At 50.5% G+C, this 9,514-nt stretch overlaps 1 protein-coding gene across 1 annotated transcript in view; it reads left to right on the top strand.

Moving 5' to 3' along the window:
• Positions 1–9,514, top strand: part of Lrp5 (LDL receptor related protein 5) — a 109,469-nt gene that overhangs the window by 29,110 nt on the left and 70,845 nt on the right. Inside the window, exon 2 of the mRNA XM_005351622.2 lies at positions 1,319–1,715. The gene's annotated coding sequence lies outside the window, so the exon portion shown is untranslated. The remainder of the gene's footprint in view (positions 1–1,318; positions 1,716–9,514) is intronic.

Raw genomic sequence — 9,514 nt, 5'->3', positions numbered from 1 at the left:
GCCCCATCCTTGCTCTGTCGCCCACTGTTGTCTCCTTCCATTGTAAATGTTCTTGGGACATCTTGTCACCGTTCAGCTCCAGCTGGAGACTGACAGAGTCATCAGGCTTGGTGTGACTTGGGACAAGTTGATGCTTCTTTATGAAGACTGCAACTATGGGCCTCGAGAACATACCGCTAGGACCCCAGATCTAGCGGGAGGCTGTGCATTGAGAAGCATTGGGTACACGGGGCGAGTCACGAGGTAGAGAAGGACCGTAGGACCAGCATCCAGTGCATTTTTTCCCTCATGCATGCTGCCACTATGTGTTTCTACCCCAGGAACTTTTTAATCTTCCTCCTCTGACCACCTTACATAGTATGCAGCCTTCTCCTGAACTGGCCCCTCCTCCCACCCTGCCCCGCCACTCTGTTTGCCTCATTCATCACATTAACCTACATCACTGCAAGCTCTTGGTTACATTCTTGCTCAGTATCTGTTTCCCACTGGAAGAGGAGACCCCAGAGGTCCCTGGCACGAGCAGTCCCTGTTGCCCAGCCTTCCTAGGAAGGCCTCTGGTTCTCTGCCCCTGGGGCTCTCTCTCTTTCACTCCTGCATCTCTCCAGAACTCTCCCTCCTCTGTGCTTTCCTTTGCTGCCTCTGCCTTAGGAGGGGGGTGGGGTGGGAGTGGTGGAGTCCTGGGGTGATATAGAGCCCATGCCATCCAGGGTTCTCCAGGGAGAGAGGGGAAGAGAAGCAGCCTGTCCCCAGGTGAGGGTGGGAGCCACCCACATTGTGGTTTGTCTCACTGTGGGCCCCTGGGGCTACTGCCAGCTCTCCTCGAGGGAAAACGAGCTTCCCAGGAGAGTGTTGTGGGTTCCTCTTAAAGCTTAGGAATTAAGTGTGTGGTTTCCTTAGTGGTTCCTAGTGGAGCCCTGGCTCCTGGGCTTCTGGCTCCCAGCGAGGGTTAGAGAAAGAAAGATCCCAGGAGGTTACAGAATGCACCCCACCTCCACAGCCTTTGAAGAGCATATCTGAACTCCTGAGAGCAAGTTGAGGTGGGAAAGTGGTCTTTCCAGTTTGGGGAGAGCAGCAGAGATAGAGTCTCAGGGTTTGGGGAGTCTTACTGCTTCTCTGCCTGCACTGGCCTATTCCCAGGGTGGGAGCCTCTGAACCACTGGAGAAAAGGTGTCTCGGGTGCTGGGGACAAGAGGGAAGGGGTCTCCAGTGCTGGGGACCGGAGGGAAGGTCAGAGGTGGCCGTGTATGGTTCTCTTCCCCACTGTCTCTGGTTCCTCTCCTGCTCAGCTATCCGTCTTGACTCTGTGCTCTGCCCACAGCCTCGCCGCTCCTCCTGTTTGCCAACCGCCGGGATGTGCGGCTAGTAGATGCAGGTGGAGTGAAGCTGGAGTCCACCATTGTGGCCAGTGGCCTGGAGGACGCAGCTGCGGTTGACTTCCAGTTCTCCAAGGGCGCTGTGTACTGGACAGACGTGAGCGAGGAAGCCATCAAACAGACCTACCTGAACCAGACTGGAGCTGCTGCGCAGAGCGTCGTCATCTCTGGCCTCGTGTCACCTGATGGCCTGGCCTGTGACTGGGTTGGCAAGAAACTATACTGGACAGACTCAGAGACCAACCGTATCGAGGTAGCCAACCTCAACGGCACGTCCCGCAAGGTTCTCTTCTGGCAGGACCTGGACCAGCCAAGGGCCATTGCCCTGGATCCTGCACATGGGTAAACCTCTGTTCTTCTGGTCCTATGGGGAGTGGGGGCTAGGGTTGCTTCTGTAGAGCCCGTGTAGCAGGCTGAGGAGATGCCGTGGGGAGCAGCCCCTGGCTAGGAATCAGCTCCCTTCCAGATCCTGGACTATAAAACACACCATGTTTAGCCAGGTATGGTGGCCCACACTGCAATCCTGCATTCTGGAGGCTGAGATAGGAGGGTTGCCACAAGTTCCAGGCTACCCTGGACTCTAAAGACTGTCGTAAAGTATGTAGGAACTGAGGGATGCCTCAGTCAGTAAAGTACCTGCTTTGTAGCCATGAGGACCCGACTTCAATCCCTAGAAAAAGTTAGGTGGGATGGCACATGTCTTGAATCCTGGCACTGTGGGCTGTGGTACACAGACCCTTTTCTGAGCTGTCCTTGGGCAGCCATGACCCTGAAGTTCTATGCTGGCTCAGTTGTGAGAACAGTCAGACAGATGTCTTGGGCAAGATAACATACTGGTTTTGTTTTTTCTTTTGCCATAGGCTGTGTTGGACTCACTTGACATCTTAGCTTTTTTACTGTCCCCAGAGCTTCTGAGAAATGCCAGCCAGGATCTCACAGATGAGGAAGCAGGACATGGGCTGCGAATCTTGCCTGAGTCTGAGCTGTAAATCTCGTAGGTGCTCTGTGTAACCAGTCCCACTGTGGGATAGGTTCCAGCTGCCCTTGCTCTGCCTTCTACCATGGCCAGGGATACTAAGCCCATCTTTGGACTGTCTCCAGCAGTGGGGTGCTGTCTGAACCCTGATGGTACTGCCTTATTGTGACCCTCCTCAGTGAGCTCCTCTGAGTTGACTAACCACTGGCTGTGGGCTGAGCAGAAGCTGGGCCAGGAGAGGCTGGCGTGACTGTGTATGTATTCTTAGGCTTGGCTGAAGGGTTTGGAGTGTGGACTGGGAGAATCGCCCCTGCTTGGTCTAGGGAGTTTGAAGAGCAGACCAGATGAGGGCAAACTATGGGGCTGAGGTCATCCGTTTGACATAGAGCTGGCATTTGAGTATGTGGGAACCAAGGTGTGTGACTTCTGGAGCCACATGCTTTGTGCAAAGGCCCAGGATGGTGTGTATGTGTGTGTGTGTGTGTGTGTGTGTGTGTACACACACATGCCTGGGTGTATATATGAGAGTATATAAGAGAGATCTGTGTGCAAGCATTACATGAGTATGTGTGAATATGTTATGTGAGGATGTCTGTGCACAAGTGCGTGCAGGGGTGATTGTGGCAAGTGTAACTGCCTGATTGTGCTTGTAGTGAGTATGTATTTATGAGAATATGTTGTGTGCACATAAATTCTTCACATGTGTAAATGTGCTTTTTATGTGAGAATGTATATGCATTTGTGTGAGCATGATTATACACAAGGGTTATTGAGTGTGTATATATGAATGTATGTGACTGTTGTATGTGCACAAATAAATATGAGTACTTAGTGTCTGTGTGCATGTGCACCAGTGAGCATGTACATCTGACTTGAGTGTGATCGAGGACCTGTGGATGTGTGTGCGTGTTTGTGAAGAAGTGTGCAGGCAGGTGTGTCCAGTTCATACACACCAGAGTTAAGTGGGGTTGTATACTAGTGGCGACCGGCCCCTGTGGGTTCCTCACTCTGAGCTTCCCGGAACTCAGGTCATCTTCCTAGGACGATCTCTGTGCTACCTGGTGAACAGTCTCAGACTTCAAATCCCCAGGGACTTCAGTACCTGACAGTCTTCTGGGGAGGCATCGACCATTATCCCAGGAGTCTCTGTGACTGAGAGGAATTGATCTGTGTGAAAGTCTGACAGAAAAGGCCCAGGCTAGCACCCTATTCCTCAACAGAACCCCCTGTGCTCTTGTCTCTCTCTGTCCCCTACGTTCCTACTTCCGGGACAGAATGCTATAGCTCTGCCCTACCACATTCATGAAGATGGCCCATTCTCAAGCTGGGTGTTTTTCTCCATTGCCCCAGTGCCCTTACGGGGTACTGGTGGAGTAGGGGAAAAAATGATACAGGTGCAGTTTGTTTGAGATGAATGAATATCTCTAGGAGAGTAGGCAGGTTCTGGGAAGAGGGTTCTGTTCAAGGCTTCTAGCTGTAGCTATGGAGCCCAGGAAGGCTTCCTACTGGGATGGAATCCAGGCTCTTGCCTTGCTCATTGCTGGACACAAGGTCTCCACCACCAAGCTACAACTCCTTTTCTGTATCTCATTTTGAGACAGACTGTCACTAGACCACTCAGCATGACCTTGAACTAACTAGTCTATCCAGGCCTTGATCTTGGAATCCTCCTGCCTTTGCTTCTCAAAGCTAGGATTATAGGCCTGTGCCACCAGCCCTGGCTTCTGTGTGGCTTTTAAGTAGAGACCTGAAGTGGGTGAAGGCAACAGCCGTGTGCTCTTTGAAAAAGAGGGAATGACCAGTGCAAAGGCCCTGGGGTAGAGAGGACTAGACCCATTGGAGGGGATAACTCAAGCTCATAGGGCTCCCTCATAGCAGTTATGGGTGGCAGTGGAGGGCAGCATCTTGGTCCAGGTTGGGGGTAGAAAGTGTTTATTGTTGAGTTGTATTCTGAAGGCAGGGTCAGCTGGCAAGTGTGTCTCCATCTATACAAAGGTGTGCTGTGACCTCATTGTGCTACGTGAAAACACTGAGAACAGTCCTGGGTGGGTGGAGGCTGCCGCTGTAACACGCATGCCCTTCCTTCACCACATAAAAGAGTCCACATTATGCAATTTCCTTCTCTCTTTGCTTTCCCATGTGGGTATGTTTGTGTACCATGTACAGAAGCCAGAAGAGGAAATTGGATCCTCTGGAACTGTAGTTACAGAGGGTTGCAAGCTGCCATGTTGGTGCTGGGAACTGAACCTGGGCCCGCTATAGAAGAGCAGCCAGTGTTGCAGCCACTGAGCCATCTCTCCAGCCCCTTATCCTTTTACCGTGATCATAGAAGGATATCTGACTGCATTGGGAAATGATGGTTTGGGTGGTACTTCATGCTTGTTTTTTTTTTTTTTTTTAAATATTTATTTATTTATTATGTATACAATATTCCTTCTGCGTGTATGCCTGAAGGCCAGAAGAGGGCACCAGACCTCTTTACAGATGGTTGTGAGCCACCATGTGGTTGCTGGGAATTGAACTCAGGACCTTTGGAAGAGCAGGCAATGCTCTTAACCTCTGAGCCATCTCTCCAGCCCCTTCATGCTTGTTTTGAGATGCTAGGTAGGCAAGCTTTATTTATTAAAATACAAATAAAATACCACTACATTTCCCCTTTTGTCTAAAAGAAAAAAGGCTATAACTAATATAAGAAAAACTATATATAATAAGTACAATAACTATATATTATATATATATATGCAATAAATACATCAACAATGTCTTTTGACAAATGTAGAGAAAATGCTCCATTATCTGTCCTTTCTTGGGGAGTCCGAAGTCTTGTACCGAATTTACTTTCTATCATAACTTGCTTTCTGCATCAGGTGAACAAGGAAAACTATAACTGTAACTAACTATCTGGTCTTTAGTTCCCTCAGAGACCCATGAAGGAAATAACATTAGCTGGAAGTGAGAGCAAGTGACTTCCAAAAAATGTGGGTAATGACAGAAACAGCTGGCTACTTGGACAGTCACCCAAAGTTCCCTTGTAATGTTGGGGCATCCATCCTCAGCCTACAGGCCTAGCATATCTGACAGACTTTTTGGGAGAGATGACTCAGGTTGTTAAGAGCAGTGACTGCTTTTCCAGAGGTCCTGAGTTCAATTCCTAACAACCACATGCTGGCTCACAACCATCTGTAATGAGATCTGGTGCCCTCTTCTGACATTCAGGCATACATACAGAGAGGACACTATACAAAATAAATAAACCTAAAAAAAAAAAAAAGCTATTTAGAGACTCTAGGTTCTTGGTTGGGAACTCAGCACCCCCCATTCTCACTGCGATTGGTGAGGTCTGTGTCCTCTCAGCCCCTTTGGCCTTGATTGTCCTTAGTAAATGTTTGGGTGGTCCGTTTGTGCCCTTGCTTCTGACTTCTCCCCTAGATGCTCTCCCCAGGGTCACCTCGGTGACTCTGCCTCTGGGTCAAGGTTGATTTCACCATTGGTGCCTGGACATCTCAAGCTTCCTAAGTGTAGGTGTGAAGGCTGTGAGGGTGCAGCTAGGAGTGGGAATAGTGGACGGGGAGGAATAGAGAAACCTGGCTGTCTTAGCTCTTTGGGAGACTCTGATATGCCCTTGTGCCTTCCTGTGCCATTGACCCTTCTGGAGCCTTCCTTAGATGACCCAGCCACTGTTGAGAAGGACGGCTGTTGTTCAGATGCCCTCTTCAGTGTGCACAGCCTAGGACCAGGTGGCCAGGAGTGGCAGAGATGGACAACTCAGTGGCCATGACACTGGCTGCTCTTCTATAGAGGGCCCAGGTCCAGTTCCCAGCACCCACATGGCAGCTCATACCCCTCTGTTCCAGTTCCAGGGGACCCAATGCTCTCTTCAAGCCCAGGTCTGGGGAAACCCTGCTGTATGTCTGGATGGGGCTACAGGGCTGCTGGGCCTCCAGGATAGAAAGACAGCTGCTACTGCCATGGGGTGGGGGGGAGAGGGGTTGCATGGCTTCTCCCTAACTCCACCTCCTATCAGGCCAAGTCAGTTTCTTTATTAGCCAATGGTATTCATAGCATACAGAAAGTGATCCCACATCACCTCTGGGCCTCAGGAACTGGGGAAGAAATGTGAATTAGTAATACTGCCTGGTGTTATCTCTGGGCCACAGTGCCCCAGGCAGGAATCACAGACACAGTTCACCTTTTCATTGAGTGGCAAGGCCTGGGCCTGAAGGAGTGGGAGAAGCACAGAGAGGGAGGGAAGGCCTCTGCTGAGTCTGACCCGCCTCCAGGCTGCCCAGAGAATCCATCCCAGTTCTGGCCCTGCTGATGCAGGATGAAATATCCATGAAGCTCGGGCCTTCCCTGCACATCCAGGCTGCTGTCTGGAGCTTTTACCTGTGTGTGAGAGACAAGTTCATGTGCCAGAGCCCCAGCTTCCCGTCTGTCTAATGGTGGCAGTAGGCTGACACAGGGGCTGGTGTAGGAGACACTGAAGTTACCCTGTGAGAGGTGCTTGGCCATGAAGCAGGGCAAAGAAGGGGACATTTATAGGGCAGGCTCCTGTGCCTACCCTTCTGGATGATGTCCTCATGGCCCTTCCAAAAGGTGGTGATGGTTCTGGCTCACACAGGACCCCTACTGGGAAGACAGGTGGTGGCAGAGCAGCAATGAGGGGGCCCCTCGAGACAGCTGAAACCCCTGTGAGTCTTGGCATGCCCATTATTGCAAGAGGAGTGTTCCCCTTCCCAGGTCTTTATAGCTCTGGCTGGCTGGAACCCATGGCAATTCTCCTATCTCAGACTTCCTGGAATTTCAGGCAAAAGCCACCAGTTTGTGGAGACCCCACAAGGGTTCCAGCTGAGTTTATTCCTTATGTTGTAAATCACATTGGTCCCTAGATCAGCTTGGGGTCGGCCTACATGAATGGTGTTTCACCTAGGAAAAATGGCGGACAAGATATGTGGGGATTAACTGACCCCAGAAGGAGTGTGCATAGAAGAGGAGGCTGTGAGCCCTGGACCTGGGCTGAACCAAGGAGTGTCACAGTGCTTCATCTTACAAGGACCGTGGGTAGGAAATGGGCTTCTGGAGGTCACTCTGATGGTGCCCCCTTCTCTCTGCAGAGGGACAGACAGAACAAACCGCATCTGCCGCTTTTGTGTCCTTTGGCTCACCCATGGACTCCCAGGATGGGAGCCTGTGTCCTCCAGGTTGATGTGGTTTTCCACATACACATCCTCTGGGCACTGGCAGGGTTGGGGTTATCATCTTGGATGCGGAGTCTGGGCACAGAACACATAAAGGCACTGTGGAGTGGAGTGTCTTAGGAATATATGACATGGGCCCCTCATTGGGAGCTTCTCAACGTGGCTCTAAAAAGCCTTCTCGACGCCGGGCAGTGGTGGCGCATGCCTTTAATCCCAGCACTCGGGAGGCAGAGACAGGAGGATCTCTGTGAGTTCTAGGCCAGCCTGGTCTACAAGAGCTAGTGCCAGGACAGGCTCCAGAGCTACAAAGAAACCCTGTCTCGAAAAACAAAACAAAAAAATTAAAAGCCTCCTCGGACTCACTGCTGTTTCTTTGTGCATACCTACTGTAGCTTGTGTTTTTTATGGGGGGGGGTCAGTCTCATATGTCCCAGGCAGGACCCAAACTCACCGTGTAGTCCAGGCTGGCTTTGGACCATTGATTCTTTGCTTCAGTCTCTTTGGTACTAGGGAAAACAGGGTATGCACTGCTATGCTAGGCTCAATGAGAAGTTTTTCTGCTAGGGAGGGGGAAGGTCCTCATAGCATGTTCTTAACTGAGAGCAAGCTGGAAGTGTATAGGGCCGTGGACAACCCAGTGACATTTTGGTCCCTGAGGTCAGTGCAGATTATATGCTCTGTAATTCTTTTTCTATATGCCTGGGGGTGGAGGCCGGGGTTTTGTGCCTGCTAGGCAGGAGCTTTCTCACTGAGCTACAACCCAGCCCTCTGTCCTGGGATGATAATCTGTGTATGTGTGTGGGAGACTTGTGCTTATATCATTGCACACTGTGGAGGTCAGAGGGCAACTTTCACAAATCAGTTTTCTCTTTCCACTTGTAGAGGCAGGGTCTGTCTGCTCTCCATTTCTGGATAGCTGGGCTGTGAGTTTCCAGCGATGCTCCTGCTTTAGGAGTGCTGGGACCACAGACACATGGCACCGCATCCTGCTTCTTTCTGTAGGCTCTGGGGATTTACTTAGTGCTTCAGACTTGTGAGCTCGTACAGCAAGGGCCTTAGCTGGTGAGCTAGCTCATCTGCCCGTGTGCGTGTGCACACACGCGTATCTGTGTGTGTGTGTGAAGGTTTAATTTAATCTTATGTTTGTGAGTGATTTGTCTGTTTTATGTAAGTGTGCCATGTGTGCGTAGTTCTCATTGAGTTCAGAAGAAGGTGTTAGCCCCCTGTGAACCTGCGTGTGAGTGCTGGGGACTGAACCTTCAAGAGTAGCCTGCTTTCAACTGCTGCCAAACCATCCCTCAGTCTCTTATAGTTTATATATTTTTCTCCCCCCACCCCCCCTTTTTTTTTTTTTATTTGAGACAGGGTTTCTCTGTGTAACTTGGCTGTCCTGGAACTTGCTCTGTAGACCAGGCTGGCCTTGAACTCACAGATCTACCTTTGCCTCCCGAGTGCTGGGATTAAAGGCATGTGTCGCCACCAACCTACACATTTTATATTCTTAAGAACATATTTCTCAGGGCTAGAGACATGGCTCAGCACTTCTCTTCTTGAGGACCTCAGTTTGGTTCTTATCATCCACTTTGAGCAGTTTACAATGAGCTATAGCTCCAGCTCAGGGAGATCAATCCCCATGGATTACTGCATTCACCCCTTCCTCACATACACACACACATACCTGAAAATAAAATAAATATTGAAAAAAGCCTGAGCAGGGTGGCATATGCTTGTTATCCTAGCTCTTGGGAAGTAGAGGAAGCAGTGGAATCAGGAGTTTGGGGCCAGCATTAGCTAGAGGAGATGGAGGTGGTGGTGTGGTGTAGTGGAGGTGATGGACGAGGAGGAAGGGTGGTATAGTGGAGGTGATGGAAGAGGTAGTGGTGTGTTAGAGGTGATGGAGGAGGCGGTGGTGTAATGGAGGTGATGGAGGAAGCGCTGTGGTGTGGTGGTGGAGGTGATGGAGGAGG

The sequence above is a fragment of the Microtus ochrogaster genome, chromosome 8 (genome assembly GCF_000317375.1).
Source record: "Microtus ochrogaster isolate Prairie Vole_2 chromosome 8, MicOch1.0, whole genome shotgun sequence".
NCBI classification, from domain to species: Eukaryota; Metazoa; Chordata; class Mammalia; order Rodentia; family Cricetidae; genus Microtus; species Microtus ochrogaster.
Note: the sequence above shows the minus strand (reverse complement) of the source record. Positions and strands in the feature narration are given on the sequence as shown.